At 39.1% G+C, this 15,827-nt stretch overlaps 1 protein-coding gene across 1 annotated transcript in view; it reads right to left on the reverse strand.

Annotated features, from left to right (window-relative positions):
* The window catches only part of TRHDE (thyrotropin releasing hormone degrading enzyme), a 332,065-nt gene that overhangs the window by 31,678 nt on the left and 284,560 nt on the right, over window positions 1–15,827 (reverse strand). The gene's annotated exons all lie outside the window — the stretch shown is intronic.

Here is a 15,827-nt window from a genome sequence, read left to right on the forward strand (position 1 = left end):
TTTCATAAGCATATCAAACTGAAGAAGTAATGCTAATGGAGTAATGTTTAACTGGAAAGAAAATAAGATCTCTGAGGAACATTTGAGGGATCTGAGCGTGCTAGATCTGGAAAAGAGAACAATGAGATGTGATTATAATAGACATCTTTAAAGGTTTGAAGGAATATCTTATGGAAAATACTCCTTTGTTTGAGGTTTTTGAAAAAAGATGGGATGGCCACGTGCCAAGTATGCTTTACTTGTAGATGCCAGCACTGGCAGGAGACTGGAGTAGATAACCCTTGATGTCTCTTCCTACTCTAAGAGTCCACAAAACAGTTAAAGATACATGATCATTTTCCAGAAGAACAGACTACTGGTTTTTAGGCTTTTTCCTGTAGGGTTTTGTAATAGATGCTCCAATTTGCGGCTCACTAGCCCACTGTATCTTTATATTTATCTTGCTTTTCCCCAAAACTGGGACTCAAAGTGACTCACAATTACAATTAAAAACATGCAAAACATGAACACTAAAATAGATTAAATGATTTACAGTATTAAAGTAATGTACACCTCAAGTGAAAATAAAATGCAATTAACAAGATAAAAAGTTCTTTGAAACATTTAAGTTAAAACAATACAGCCCCGCTAACAGTTTTATAAAACCTTTCTTTAAAAAGCCTGAATGAAAAGGTTTTAGCCTACAAATGGAAGGACAAGGAAGAGGTCATTTTGGTCTCCTTGGGAAGGGAGCTCCAAAGTCTGGGGCAACCACTGAGAAGGCCCTCTCTCGTGTCCCCACCAACTATGCTTGCGATGGTATTGGGATTGAGAGAAGGGCTTCTCCAGATGATTTCAGAGCCCAGGCCATCTCATACAGGAAGATACTTATGGTCTGCCATATAACCTGGATCTGAGCCACATAGGGCTTTATAGGTCATAAGCAGCATTTGCAAAAACAAATAGGCAACCAGTGGAGTTTTTCAATGAGCATAGTATTATCTCTGTAACCTGCCCCAATTAACAGTCTGGCTTAAGCTCTTTGGACTTCAAATCTTTCACCAATGTCAGTCTAGTCCCTCTCTCATCAACATCAACTTTCTGGAAAACCAAGGAGTTGTTTTGGCTCCACTCTATAAGAGGGTATGCCCAGGAGCAATTGTCTCCACTGCCCTGGCCATTTCGCCACTCCAGAAGTCTGCCAGAGTATCAACAGAATCATTTGGCAAAGTAACAGGAAAATCCCCAAGAGCAATCGGGGATCTGCCCATCAGCCTCCTGCAGTGGACCATCTGTGGAGGTTCTGAGTCCCAGTGAGTCTAAAGATGACCAAATTATGATTTTGTCCAGAAATGTTGCTGAAGTTTCTTCTACACCAAGATCACCATCAATCCATCCAGCATGGAAAACAAGGTTGAGAATGTGCCCAGCAGCATGAAGCTGAGACTGTGCCCAGCAGCATACTACTTGGGACAGACCCATGTTGTCATGGAGACCATAAAGTCTTAAGCCACTCCTGAAAGAGCAGTCTCAGCATGGATGTTGGAGTCCCCTAGCACCACTAACTATGGAGAATCCAACACAGTGTCAGATTGTTCTTCTCATTATTTCCATAGCTTATCAAGAAAGAAATAAAAAAAGAAAGAAAGAAAGAAAGAAAGAAAGAAAGAAAGAAAGAGGAAAAATAATAAATAGCTTTCATCTATCACAAATGTTACAAATCTTCTTTGTACTCAGGGTTTTCAACTGAAAGAGATGCCAATATTTTGAGTGAAGAAACTGGGTCAGCAGCACTACTCAACACTTATAAGATCAGCTGTATTGATGGGAAAGAGCACAGCAAGCGCTATTTGGTATTTCACTGTATATATCTTGGATAGTGTTGGGAATATATAGCAAACGGAAATTGCTGATTACATACAAGAGTCAATACAGTTTTCTTGTTTTGGGAATATTGCTGGATTCTCAATTGCTGCAAAATCAACATTCAGGTAATCATGTAAAATCTCTGGATGAAATAAGGATAACCAGTACAGGCTCATGTTCAGAAATCCGGCCAAGGCTCAAACACTTTATGACATTTCAGTTATAAGAGTTTTATATAGCCTTGTTTAATGATGTTATGATAGTCTGTGCCCCCACAACCCACCCCCAAATTTTCATATTTATTAAACTGATACTACTAATAAACACTGGAAGATTTAGTATTCTATTAGCCAGTGAAAAAACAGTGCAAAAAGAAAAAAGCAACATATTTTGCCTATTTTTGAAATCAGAATTCTATATATTACCTCTGATTAACTAACCACAAAGAAATTCCATTCCTTCAAACCCTAACATACTGTAACTTCCATAGTTCCACACTGGTTGACATAGACATTAATTTTTAAATTACTAAATAGTCATTTTTTAAAATGTATAAGAGCTCTCAATGAATTAGCTATCTCATTTTAAAGGAAGCACTTGTGCATTGTGCAAATGCTTTTTGACCTTGTTTTGTTCCTTGCAACTGAACCCACAGAAAGATTCTGCACATTCATTTTCCCCTTAGGGACAAAGTACCAAATGGTACTGTAATTGCCAAGGGAAAATTATTACTCCATTCCGAATTATTTCCCTCATAAATCCCAAACCAGTCAAACAGACTTTGTCACAAAAACAACAGGGTTGCTGTGAAGTGCTGCAAATCCCACTCAGAACTGCACCGTAAATTCATGAGCTCAACACCAACCATAGCCATTTTGAGACGTATTTAAATCAAACTTAGAAAACCCAAGCTGGCCACAAACTGGCTGACAATGTTGAAACAATGGAAATGAGGTGATTTAGTTGCCACAGCTCTACAAACCACTCTGTATCATCTGTTTGATATGAAATGTAGAGGACGTGACAAGCTTATTCAGATAGTACCTAAATGTGGGTAGAAAAAGACCTACATCTTCCCTCATGTAGATCTGCATCAAGGATTAGTTCATGCCTGTAACTTGCCTTGTATATCATGACTGCCACAGACATTACAAATTAATGAAATTAGTGCAATCTATGCAACTTCATATCCCATACTGAGTATGGTATAACAGAAAGGGTATTACTGTACATCCAACTGTTAATGAGCCCCACTTACACACAACTGCCTTTTGTCCTCTGCAACAGATTATCACTGCAACAAGGGTGATAATGACTTGAGAAGGGTGAGGTGTTAAGCAATTACAAGCAATATGCTGCCAAAATGATGTTTTGTTGCCCATTACCTACAATTACAGAAAGTGAAAGAACATTTAACACTCTATACATTTTGGGCTTTCACTCCACAATCCCTTACGATTAGCCATGTTGGATGGATAACACAACACCTGATGAAACTCCCTCTATATAACTCTTAAAGTTGCATGAATCCTCTACAGTTTTATTCTGGTAATCCTAGATGGCACAGTGAACACATATACATTATTTGCTAATTTATCACTTTTATATTTTGTTCAGAATATCAGACATCTATAAATGTTGTTGATAGCTTCAACACTACACAATATAAGTAAAACATTTAGAATTTTAAGTATGTTTTATGTTTTAAATTCTACATTGTTTAATTATATTTTAAGGGGGGTTGGGTTGAGGGTTCAGACTGTATATTTTAATCTTGTGAGCCGCCCCAGTTGTATACAAATAAATTATTGTTGTTGTTGTTATTATTATTATTATTATTATTATTATTATTATTATTATTTGATCCAGACCTAACCTAGAGAAAACATGCTGAAAGCATTACAACAACTGAATTATACCAAATCCTGCTGATTGCAGCTGCTGATTCCATGCCTGGCTACAAATGGGTCAAACTCTTAAATAAATAAGAAATATATCAGAATACCAGCATACATTATTCACCAATATTTAATTCTGGAACTAGATATCATTGCTGGAGTTCTGTCTTGTGAAGAGAGAGGTTGTATTTGCATCCCTTCTTTCACTAAGGAAGCAATATCAAGGAAATCTCACACATTTACAATAAGAAAAATTGCATTCCTAGTCAGAGATGTGATTTCCAAATAGGATACAACACCAACATTTTCACATTAATAATGAAGCACTAATCCTGACTCCATCTTTTTGAGCTTGCAAAACACATACTATGCTAGTAAAAAGACCTTAAGAACTGAGATATCCTGACAACACCACATTTCATCATGATTTACCTTTATGGGGAAATATGTCATTTCTTAAGATCAAGCCATTTATTCAAGTGCTTCAGCAAACTGCTGAAAACCTCTCTGTTTATCTGTTTGATCTGTATTTTGTTGTTTTTCCAAAAAGCAAGTATCCTACATTATTTGATTAATCTAAAGTTATTTGTTTCAGCAAAGAAGGATGCTATCTGTGTGTAAATGTTTCCACAGTATGCATCAAATTGTTTGCAAGCTTTTGCCATACAATGAATCAAAATTGCAGAACCTTTGACTTCTGGCATTTATAGTTAATGAATAATTTTTCTGTCTACAAGGAATCAAAGCAAATAAGGATGTAATACTGCACCCCCTCCCCAAGAACTCATCTATTCCAGAATCAGATGCACCTGCCCCCCAAAACAGCACTCAGTTTAAATGCTGTTGTGCTACTAGATGAATCAAATGTGCACAACAGGATAGAGGGGAGAAACACCTCTTTTTCTCTTACAGGCTGAGAATACAGACAATGAAATAGAATCTATAATACTTTATACCAGGGATAAGCAACTTCAGAGCTTCTAGCAAACATACTCTTCCCCCAACCTTCAGACACTGTTCTAGTCATTTTTTTTTTTACAAAACTGGAAGCGAACAGAAGATAGTTGTTGTTGTTTAAAAAAACAAAACACCATCACCTTCTTAAACACACCCCATGTTTTTAAAGTTAAAGTATAAGGTTGTAGTTTTTTTTTTTTTTTTGGCTTTTTGTTTGTTTGTTTTTGCTAAAACAAGATGTGTTTGGGTGGGGGAGTGGGGGAAGGAGTGTCTTGTTGCATCCAAAGAATAAATATTCCAGACAAAAATATGGAAATAAATCAGACCCACACCAGGCACCCTGTTTAATAGTTACAAGAATGTAAGCTGGACATACAGTCTTGTAGCTCTTGGGATTCAAAAAACTACCTAAGTCAGGCAGCACCCCAACTGACAAGTTCCAATATGTTGCAGATTGAAGTAGTGAGAAATGATAACTGCAGCATTCTCATTATTGCAGGATGCACTGAGACAAGCACCTGTGGCAGAACCCCAAAGGGGTCTCTCTATCTGCTTGTCTTGGTGCACACTGTGACCAGAGAGTACTGGGGTCATAATTTCCTAGCACCCCAATCTGCATTGCCTCAGAAACCCTTTGATTGGAGTGCTGCCTGGATTACAAGGGAGGACGGAGGCATAAATTAGTATCACAGAATCATAGAATCGTAGAGTTGGAAGAGACCACAAGGGCCGTCCAGTCCAACCCCCTGCCATGCAGGAAATCCAGATCAAAGCATCCGTGACAGAGGGCCATGCAGTCTCTGTTTGAAGACCTCTAAGGAAGGAGACTCCACTACACTACGAGGGAGTTTGTTCCACTGTTGAACAGCCCTTACTGTCAGGAAGTTCCTCCTGATGTTGAGGTGGAATCTCTTTTCCTGGAGCTTGCATCCATTGTTCCGTGTTCTAGTCTCTGGAGCAGCAGAAAACAAGCTTGCTCCCTCCTCAACATGACATCCTTTCAAATATTTAAATAGGGCTATCATATCACCTCTTAACCTTCTCTTCTCCAGGCTAAACATCCCCAGCTCCTTAAGTCGTTCCTCATAGGGCATGGTTTCCAGACCTATCACCATTTTAGTCGCCCTCCTTTGGACACGCTCCAGTTTCTCAATGTCCTTTTTTAATTGTGGTGCCCAGAACTGGATACAGTATTCCAGGTGGGGCCTGACCAAAGCAGAATTGAGTGGCACTACTACTTCCCTTGATCTAGACACTATACTTCTATTGATGCAGCCTAAAATCGCATTGGCCTTGTTAGCTGCCGCATCGCACTGTTGACTCATATTCAACTTATGGTCTACTTGGACTCCAAGATTCCTTTCACACGTAGTTTCATTCAGCCAGGTGTCCCCCATCCTATATCTGTGCATTTCATTTTTTCACCCTAAGTGCAGTACCTTACATTTCTCCGTGTCGAATTTCATTTTGTTAGCTTTGGCCCAGTTTTCTAATCTGTATGATGTCGTGATAGCCATATCTGATGATCCAGGATCCTGGTGGGGTGACCAGAAGTCGTAACCACAAAGGAGGAGAAGAAAAATGTAGGATATTACAAAATAAAAGCTAAAAACACTAATATGAATATAAATTCATGCTTCTTAGTCATGCTCAAAATGGAGGACATTTTGAAATTCCTCCTGGACATAAGGTTAAAATGTAGGGCATATCCATGAAACTGAGCAGAGAAAAATGTAATCCCAAATAAAGTGTGGACTGCTTTAACAATTGAAGACTAAAGATTAACAACTCAATGGCCTACCAAGCAAGTGTGCAACATCACTCGTTTCATGCAATAACTCAGAAAGGAAGCTGCAAAGTCTAGAAAGCAACAGGAATAACAAACAAGGTCCTTTTAAAGATCCCTCCGAAACCACTTGCTATTAATCTCTCCTGGGAGTCTTCACTCCTTGAAGAAGGATGGTGGCATAACGCCACAAAGCAATCTTAGGGGAGAACTGTACCCTGTAAAGTAGTACAGTGCTCTTCAGTACAAATTTAAGGATAGCCATATTGACTGTAAATATTCATATTTTGGTGGCAACCAAAAAATGCATAAAACATCAATACTATCTTCCAAAAACAGATTTCATCAATGTGTGTCCCCCCTCCCCCCGGCTCTACTGTATTGGGAATCAACTTACTATACCAACTTTACATAACATGTGAGGACAACCTGTAAAATCATGACTCCAACATTGGCATATAAAAAACTCTCACACCCACACACTCACATTCAAACAAAGTAGTCTGTGAGCTATGCTTAGGTTAGACACAGTTTTGAGTTTCCAAAGCAGTCTTTTGTGTTCTCAAATGGAAAATCAAATTTTATTGCTTTGTTTTTGTGGCTTTTCTTCTTCTTAGCCAGTCTAGGGCCTTTGGGCGATAGCTGATGAGGCTACATTGAGATTTAAATTACCATACTCTCCCTCAGCACAAAATAATGTTTACAATGTCTTCACCTATTATGATGTTTACTTGATCTTCCCTTTAGAGTGATCTGTCTTACCTAACAAACTAGTTGTGAGTAGAAATATATTCACAGATTCTTCCCCATAACATATTCACTAAATGCAGAGAGGAAGTGGGATCATAAACATGGCCATAAACATTGTCTTTGTATGCAAAGAGTTGTATGCATGTACGAGCTTTCAAGGAACCACAAATTCTAAAAATGCACAAAAGCTCTCATGATGAGTTAGGAATGAGAATATTCCTCTGTTTCTAGTACATATCATGTTTGCATATCACTCAGAATGTTACTCTATCCAATTTCTGAATTAATTCATTAACATTTTTTAAAAAAATCTGAACAAAGGTCACATGTGAAGTTATTTTTAAGTATATTTTCCTCAAAAAAAAAAAACCTTTCTAAATGTTAGTTTCACCAAAGGTATGCATTTCTAAATGTATGCTGATGTTCTTGTGTATCTTCAAGTTGTTTCTGACTTATGGCAACCCTATTGCAGGGTTTTCTTGGTAAGATTTGTCCAGCAGGGGAGTTGTCTTTGACTTCCCCTGAAGCTTAGAGAATGTGAGTTGCCCAAGGTCAACCAGTGGGTTTCTATGGCTCAGTGGGGATTGAATCCCTGGTTTCCAGTCCCAGTCCAGTGTCACTACACTACAATGGCTCTCAAGGTTATCAGCACTTTGATACCACCCACCCACCAAAAAAATAGGAATGATTTGAAAAGTGATGGGTAATTAAGGCCCGAAACACATGGGCCAAATAAGGCAGCTTTGGGGGCATGGCGTTTAGATGACACATGCCCCCCAAACAGCTGGAAAGTGGGTCGAGGCCATGCCATGCTGGCAAGAGCCAGCCCTTTTAGAAGCACATTAAATCCACTATTGCTGGCTGCCGGCTCGAGACAGCAGTGCTTCAGGAGCCTAATTGGGGTCAGAGCAGCCAGAGGCTGTTCCTTCTGGGCCATCTGCTTCGGCCCTAAGTTTTTACCTATACTTTAATGAGAAAGCTGTGGATCAGGTCAGTCTATAGCACACATGCCTAAACCCTCCCTACAAACAGCTGTATGCATATACATACATACATATTAAACTGGACAGACACATGCTGGCCACTCCTTCCAACTTCGTATGCTGTGTATATACTGAAAAAAGAATGACTGAAACAAAAATAAATAAGTAACTGGTGTTGATAACTAAAGCAGCTCCACCCTCATTGCCAATAATCCTTATATGTTTAGTTCAGCATAATCCCTAAAGGTATATCGATTATCCACACTACTTAGCTATAGCACTTTGATACTACTTTAAAGGCTATGACTCCATCCTATGGAACCCTGGAATTTGGAGTTTTAGGAGGTAATTAGAATTCTTGGCCCAACATCTCTAGTGTTATAGTTGAAAGGAATCCACTAGGTGCCTCACCAAACCACAAATCCCACCATTCCACAGGACTGAACCATAGTTGTTAATGTAATATCAAGTTGCTATAATTGTTCAGTGTGGATGCACCCTAAAATGGACCACATCAGAATAAGCTGTTGTAAACTATGGTCCCTTTGTTGAAACTTTAATGTAGTGGCAATGAAGGTTAAATACTTGGTATATATTCTTCACTTATTTTTTATGCACAGTAATTAGTAATTTCAAAAGTTTTCTTGCTCCTGGGCAATATTAAGAGAGCATTTTTCAATGACTGTTGCCACTGGAACTTTTTCTGGAAAAAAAATCTGTTTGCACAAAATGTTGGTTTGTGCAGTAATACCAGGTATTTTTGTACAACCTTTTCTTTTCCTTTTTCCTTTTATTTCCTTCCTTTTTTTTTTTTTCAAAAAGTTTCAAGGAGTGAGAAAGCTTGTGGTGGTTGACCATTTTTCAGTAGGATGTATTGAGACATCCTTTCTGGTCTAGAATAAGAAAACTTGTGAATATTCCTTTCATCTACATAAATACAAATTGTTGCTTTACGGAATCACTACAACTTGTGAACGACCTAAGAAAACACTATCAACAATTTCCAACCGGATTGCTGGCAAGATTTGAGATGTGTTTCAGCAGCTTAGATAGAAGCTTGGACTATTCTCACAGTCTATTGCTCTAATTTCTGATACTTAAATCAGTCTAAAAATCCCGACTTTCTGGCCATTAGTCTGAACAGGGGTTTAAACAACATCATTAAGGTTAATATGGATCCAATTATCTTGAATATGCTTAAAGACTTGGGATGTTGTAATGAATTAAATCTGGGTCCCTTGGGAAGAATTAGTGTGATAAAGATGACTACGAATTCACAGTTTAATTTTGTTTCACAGGTGCTCCCAACAGACAATTCAGGCAAGTATCATTTCTGACAATAAGGAGCATTTTTAAGGATTAAATGCTGCTTTGACATAATTAAAGGAATAATGTTTAATTACTGTGATCACTGAGCCAATGCGAGTTGCACTCTGGATCTTAGAGGTCAAATCTGAAATTGTAATTGTTCAGTGGACTCAATAAATCCAAAGTTATGAACTACCTACCAGTAAAATGTGGACTAAGAAGAGTTGACCAGAAGAAAATAGAGGTAATTAATGGCAGAGTGCAAGCCATGGCCCACGTGCAGCTCCCCAGCCCCACTTCCAATAAGACCTACCATCTTGCCAGATCTTTGTCTCCTAGAGTTGATTTATGGATATGATGCCAGCCTTTCATGAACATAGTATCATTAACAAGTATCAGGAGGCATAAGTATTACTATGAAAGAGAGGGGGGTAGACATAAAATTCACATTATATCTGTTTAAGATATCATTATGTTGGAGGTATAAAATGGGAAATTAGGAAGATAATGCATATTTTCAGGTGGAAAAGCAAATGAATTTTGGATCAAATATTCTTCAAAAGAATTTCACAGATTTCAGCCAGGCCAGTATATATTAAATTACAGTAAAAAAATGTCTGCCACTTCTACTAATTATATTTGATTCAAACACATTGGAATCTTATAAAGAAATATATAAAGGATACTGGAAATTAAATAATAGGCTACTAACAAATATATTTGATTTCATTTTAGATAACTGGATACAGAAAATATTTATTTATTTATTTATTTATTTATTTATTTATTTATTTATTTATTTTCTATGCTGCCTTTCTCCCAGAAAGGGACCCAAGGCAGTTCACAAATAAAAACACTTTAAAAATGTATTACAATAAAAGAATTAAACCATTACCTAAAGACAATATAAAATTACAAACATTAAAATCACAATAAAACTACAATACTCATCCCATATAACAAACACCCCATATAAAAAAGCAAGCCCATGATTACACATTAAAAGCCTGACTGAATAAAACTGGTTTTGCTTGCCAACAGAAGGCAAGCAGGGAGGGGGCCAGCCTTGCTTTCTGTGGAAGGGCATTCCACAGGGTGGGAGCAGCCAACAAGAAGGCTCTCTCTCATGTCCTCACCAAACCAGCCTGTGATGATGGTGGGACAAGAGAAAGCCTTTTCCTGAAGATCTCAGGGCTCTGGTAAGTTCATATGGGAAGCTACAGTTTCTCAAATAGTCTGGACCTAAGCTGTGTAGGACTTTATAGGTCATTTTTAGCACTTTGAATTGTGCCCAGAAACAAATTGGTAGCCAGTGAAGCTGTTTCAACAAGGGAGTTACATGTTCCCTGTAACTGGACCCAGTCAGCATTCTAGCGGCATTTTGAACCCGCTGAAGTTTCCAAACGTAGACCCATGTATAGTGCATTACAATAGTCCAAATGGGATATAATCAAGGTGTGTGTCACAGTAGCCAGACCTGACGTCTCAAGAAACAGGCGCAGCTGGCACACTAGTTTTAACTGTGCAAATGTACTCTTGGCCACTGCTGCAACCTGGGCATCCAAGCTCAGAGTTGAGTCCAGGAACACATCCAAGCTGTGAGCCTGAGATTTCAGGGGGAGTGTAACCCCATCCAGCGCAGGCAAAGTACCTGTTCCTTGATCTGCCTTACAACTGACCAGGAACACCTATGTCTTGTATTGGATTAAGCTTCAATTTGTTTGCCCTCATTCAGTCCATTACTGAGACAGCTTCTCAGATGGGAAGGTGAGTTAGAGTTGAGTGTCGTCAGCATACTAGTGACACCTCACCCCAAAACTCTGGATGACCTCTCCCAGTGGTTTCATATAGATGTTAAATAACATGGGGACAGAACAGAATCCTCAGGTACCCCATAGACCAATGACCAGGGGGTCAAACAGGAGTCCCCCAACACCAATAAGAAAGACCAGAACCTCTGCATAACCATGTCCCAAAACCTCATCCCAGAAAGTTGGCTCTGATACCATGGTCGATAGTATCGAAAGCCGCTGAGAGATCTAGCAGGACCAGCAGGGACACACTCCCTCTCTCCAGTTTCCTGCGAAGACCATCCACTGAGGCTGCAGAGGTCATCCACCAAGCTAACCAAAGCTGCCTCTGTCTATTGTCAGGTCTGAAGCCAGACTGAAATGGATCTAGATAATATTAGAGACTGGCCGAGAGTTATCCAGGATGGTGGGATCCAGAGAGGTCTTTTTCAGCAACAGCCCCACCATGGCCTCCTTTAGGCAGAGTTGAAACCTGCCTTGTTGCATTGAAGCATTCACCACTCCCCTTACCCACTCAGCCAGTCTTTCTCTAGCTTCTTTCAGAAGTCAGAAAGGGCAAGGATCCAGTATGAATGTGGTGGCCCTCACTTCTTCAAGGATCCTGTTCACATCCTCAGGCTGCACAATGGAGTGGGAGTGACACTGTATGTATTGTAATGTACTTGTTTCTTAAATATAAAAATAAGACCTGGAAAGATTACTTATTCCATTTTCATATACTGATAGGTATTTATTGATATTGAAGTTGCTGCAGTTAGTAGAAAAGACATAGGCATTCATGCACCTAGCTATTAGATCCAATTCTGGAGAAAAATTATTTGCACCTAGTGAGCAGCTTTTTCTGAAGTTACTGAGATTTGACAAAGGAAACATCATCTATGATTCTTCTGATAGCTCCATCTAATCTCTGCATAAAATTGGTGATTTTTATGTTTCATCTTTTAGATCATTTTTATATTGCAAATTAACAAAGAATCCCCCGAGCATTTTACAGAAAATAATCGTAGAGAAGCCATGTTTGTATCAAATGATTGTACCTGAAGATACCTGATTACTGAAGTGCAAAGTAAAAATGGTAAACTTAATGTGTTTCTCCTTGACAAGATTGTCTAGTAGTGTCCAACTATAAGGGGCAGTGCTCATGTCTATTACTAAGCTGAAGAGCAACATTGTCCAAAAACAACTCTATGGTCATGTGGCCAGCATGACTGCACAAAATGCTGTTATCTTTCCACGAAAGTGTTACCTATTTATCTACCTGAATTTGCATGCTTTTGAATTGCTAGGCTGGTAGGAATTGGGACTAGTGACAGTACCTCAACTCATCGTGTGGCACTTCAGCCTCAAACTGCCAACCTTACAACCTTACAATCATTAAAATTAGCAACTTAACCACTAACCCACCACAACATGATAGAAATTGACTAAATTCAATTAATGAAATGTGATCCTTGCAACAATTCTGTAACACAGTTATTGTTACAAAGAGTAAATAAATTTGGTGATGTTGTGAATTTTTGGATGAAATGGCAAGATTCATCTTCCCACGTAACACAAGATTAGCACTGATCATGTGTTAACTGGGAAGATGTTCGAGAGGAGAACCATCTTGGGTCCTGTCATGGGAAAAAACAGGCTATGAAATAAAATAAATAATTATCATTATTTTCTTTTCTTATATCCCGCCTTTCTCCCAATATAGGGAGTCAAGGAGGCAAGTAGTATTGTAAGTTAGACAGTGGCCATTAGTAAAAATATGTCCAACCAATTAAAGTAATGAGTAATGAATGAGCTTGCCAAAAAAAATGGCTATTGTGTCCAGCCTCCAGCAATCAGAGCAAAGAAAAAATTGTAGTGAATTCCCAACATGTTTCCTACAAGCAGACATGCTTAGGATGTAAAGGACTGATTCATATTTGAAAGACTTTTAAATTTTTCCTTATTTTCTAAGACAAGATGAAATAAGGATAAGATTGGAAATGCCACAGGGAAATTCAGTGGAAAAAATGAAAGACACATTTAGTGGGTTGGTAGACGCTGGACGTGAATTCTTGGACAAGAGAATATTTTGCAAAGAGAAGTAAGTCAGCTTTCCCATCTTTTCCATGTCAGTCAATATCAGTCAATAATGCAATTTTTATAAGCATTTCAAGTTCTACTTCCTCAAATTTTCACAATTTTGTCTTTGAAAATCCCTAAGTGAAGATTCTTGTAGATCTCTGATCAGTTTTAAGGCAGTAGAGGGTAGTTTAGAAGTGCTGAAGACCATCCCCCCCCCAGGTTCTACTGGGTTTATCAGTAGAAAAAATGTTTTTCAGTAAAAATACAGTTGTGAGGTCTAAAATGAACTTAAGAAGATTACAAAAACCCAACAGTCTCTCCCCCTCTCTGTTGATCCACTCTTCCTCCTCCCATTCCCTTCCTCCTACAACTCATTTCAAAAAAGGGAAGGTGAAGAAAAAACTAATTGTTGCTGTTGTCTGCAGCCAGCACTATAGAGACCGATAGCCAGGCAGTGAGAAAACTTGATTATGGAACAATGTCATTTTCTTTCCTTCAGTTTTCAAGGAAGGCAGCAAAGCAGGGGGAGGGAGGGGGAGGGTGGTGGGCAGACAGAGGTGATGGCACCATTGTTGGGAGGACATAAGGTGGAAGTGGTGGCAATGAATGGGCCAAGTGCAAGAGCAGCAACACAGGAGGTAGCAAGAGTAGCTTTAGCTGGGAGACACTGGAGTTTATCGCATTCAGCTTAGAACAGACCCCTGAGCATTCGTAAAGGGACCGTTCTGGGGATGGGAGGCGCAGGGAACACTGTATATCACACAGCGAGAATGCCGCCGCCGCGCATTCCCCTTCCGTTCTGGAAGCGTTCTAGAGGGCCGATTTTCGTGATCGCTTGAGAAAGGGTTCTAGAAAATCAGCCCTGGGGAATGCTCGGCGGTGGTGGTGGCATTCTCGCTGTGCAATATACAGCGTTCCCCACTGCCCCCCATCCCCAGAACAGTCCCTTTAAGAACGCTCGGGGGGCCGTTCTAAGTTGAATGCGATAAACTCCACTGTGTTGTGTAAAATGGGACTTGTTGCTTATAGATGTTGCATATTTGGCAGAAAACAATGGTAGAGGTTTTTGGCAGAGGAAAGGGATATTTTAATTTGTTTTTTTTGGGGGGGGGACTGGTAGATTGGTGTTGCAAAACAGGGCTAGTAGGAGCAAGGCTTTTTAAAAAAAAATAAGTAGTGCTGTTTTAAGGCTAGGCTGGGTGGAACTGGATCTGTCCCATTACCCAATTGGATTTTCTGCAATGTTTCTATTTGCCCATGGGCAAATCACAGAAGAACTAAAGCCCCTGTGCCTAAAGCAAAACTGAGAGAATGTTAGGTTGTTATATTTTTTTTTAAAAAAAAGAACTATACAGGAATGAATCACTTCCATCCTCTTCCACATATTTCATTGTAATCTGTAAGATGTAGCTCTCTTAACAATGCTATGCTTGAACCAGGTTCAAAAAAGGGCAGTTAGAGAAACAACCCTGGTGACTTTTCAATCATGAGATTGTAATAGAGTCTCCAGAAGTCTGCAAAACCTTGAGTATTCAAAGAAAACAAGGAATTCTTCAATTTAGGCTGACATTTTGAGCTCCAGGTCAACTTGTCACTACCCTTCAGAGTTCTTATTGAAGTGCTACATAAGTGAATAAATAACACCTCCAGATGTCATAACAGAAATATATCCACCATTTTACGACCTCAAGCAGAATGCGACAACACTACATTAAGATCTATGAAAAGAAAAGACACATGAACCAGTGCTCAGAGTCAGACAGATAAAGAGGAAAAAGCTACGGCTGAATCCAGGAAAGATAAAAGTAACATACAAAATGAGCAGTCTAGGACATATTTGTAATCAGTGCAAGGCCTCGTACAATGCATTGTCCTGAACTAGTGAACCCTGAACCCTGAGTACTAGTGAAAAAATGAGCAGCTGTTGCAACCAGAATGAATTGATAAAATACAGTACAGTGTGCTCGCATCATACGCGGGCGTGCTATACGTGGCTTTCAGCTTACACTGAAAGCCGCACAACAGTGAGGAAATCCCGTGCCGTGTGCACAAGTCCCATTAGTTTCAATGGGCCTCAAGCACACGTGAAACTTGCCTTATATGTGGGCTCTGGAACGGATCCCGTGTGTAAGGAAAGAGCACACTGTACTGAATTTTCCTTCACATTTGTAGTTCTGTGTATACACTGTTAAGAAAAAAGCAACATGGGATATACAGTAAATGAAATAAAACATGTATGTGAGAGTCAGGGTGACTCAGCAGAAGCCAACTGAGAACCACACAGGTGTAAATGGTAATACAATTAACAAGTCCTGAATGTCAAGGACAAGAAATGTAAAGTGGATAATTGTACACACCTGACAATTGTTAAGTGGTCAAGGCTGAGATGATGAAATCATTAATTGTGGGATGAACCAAGAGAACCATT

The sequence above is a fragment of the Sceloporus undulatus genome, chromosome 5, assembly GCF_019175285.1.
Source record: "Sceloporus undulatus isolate JIND9_A2432 ecotype Alabama chromosome 5, SceUnd_v1.1, whole genome shotgun sequence".
NCBI lineage: Eukaryota > Metazoa > Chordata > Lepidosauria > Squamata > Phrynosomatidae > Sceloporus > Sceloporus undulatus.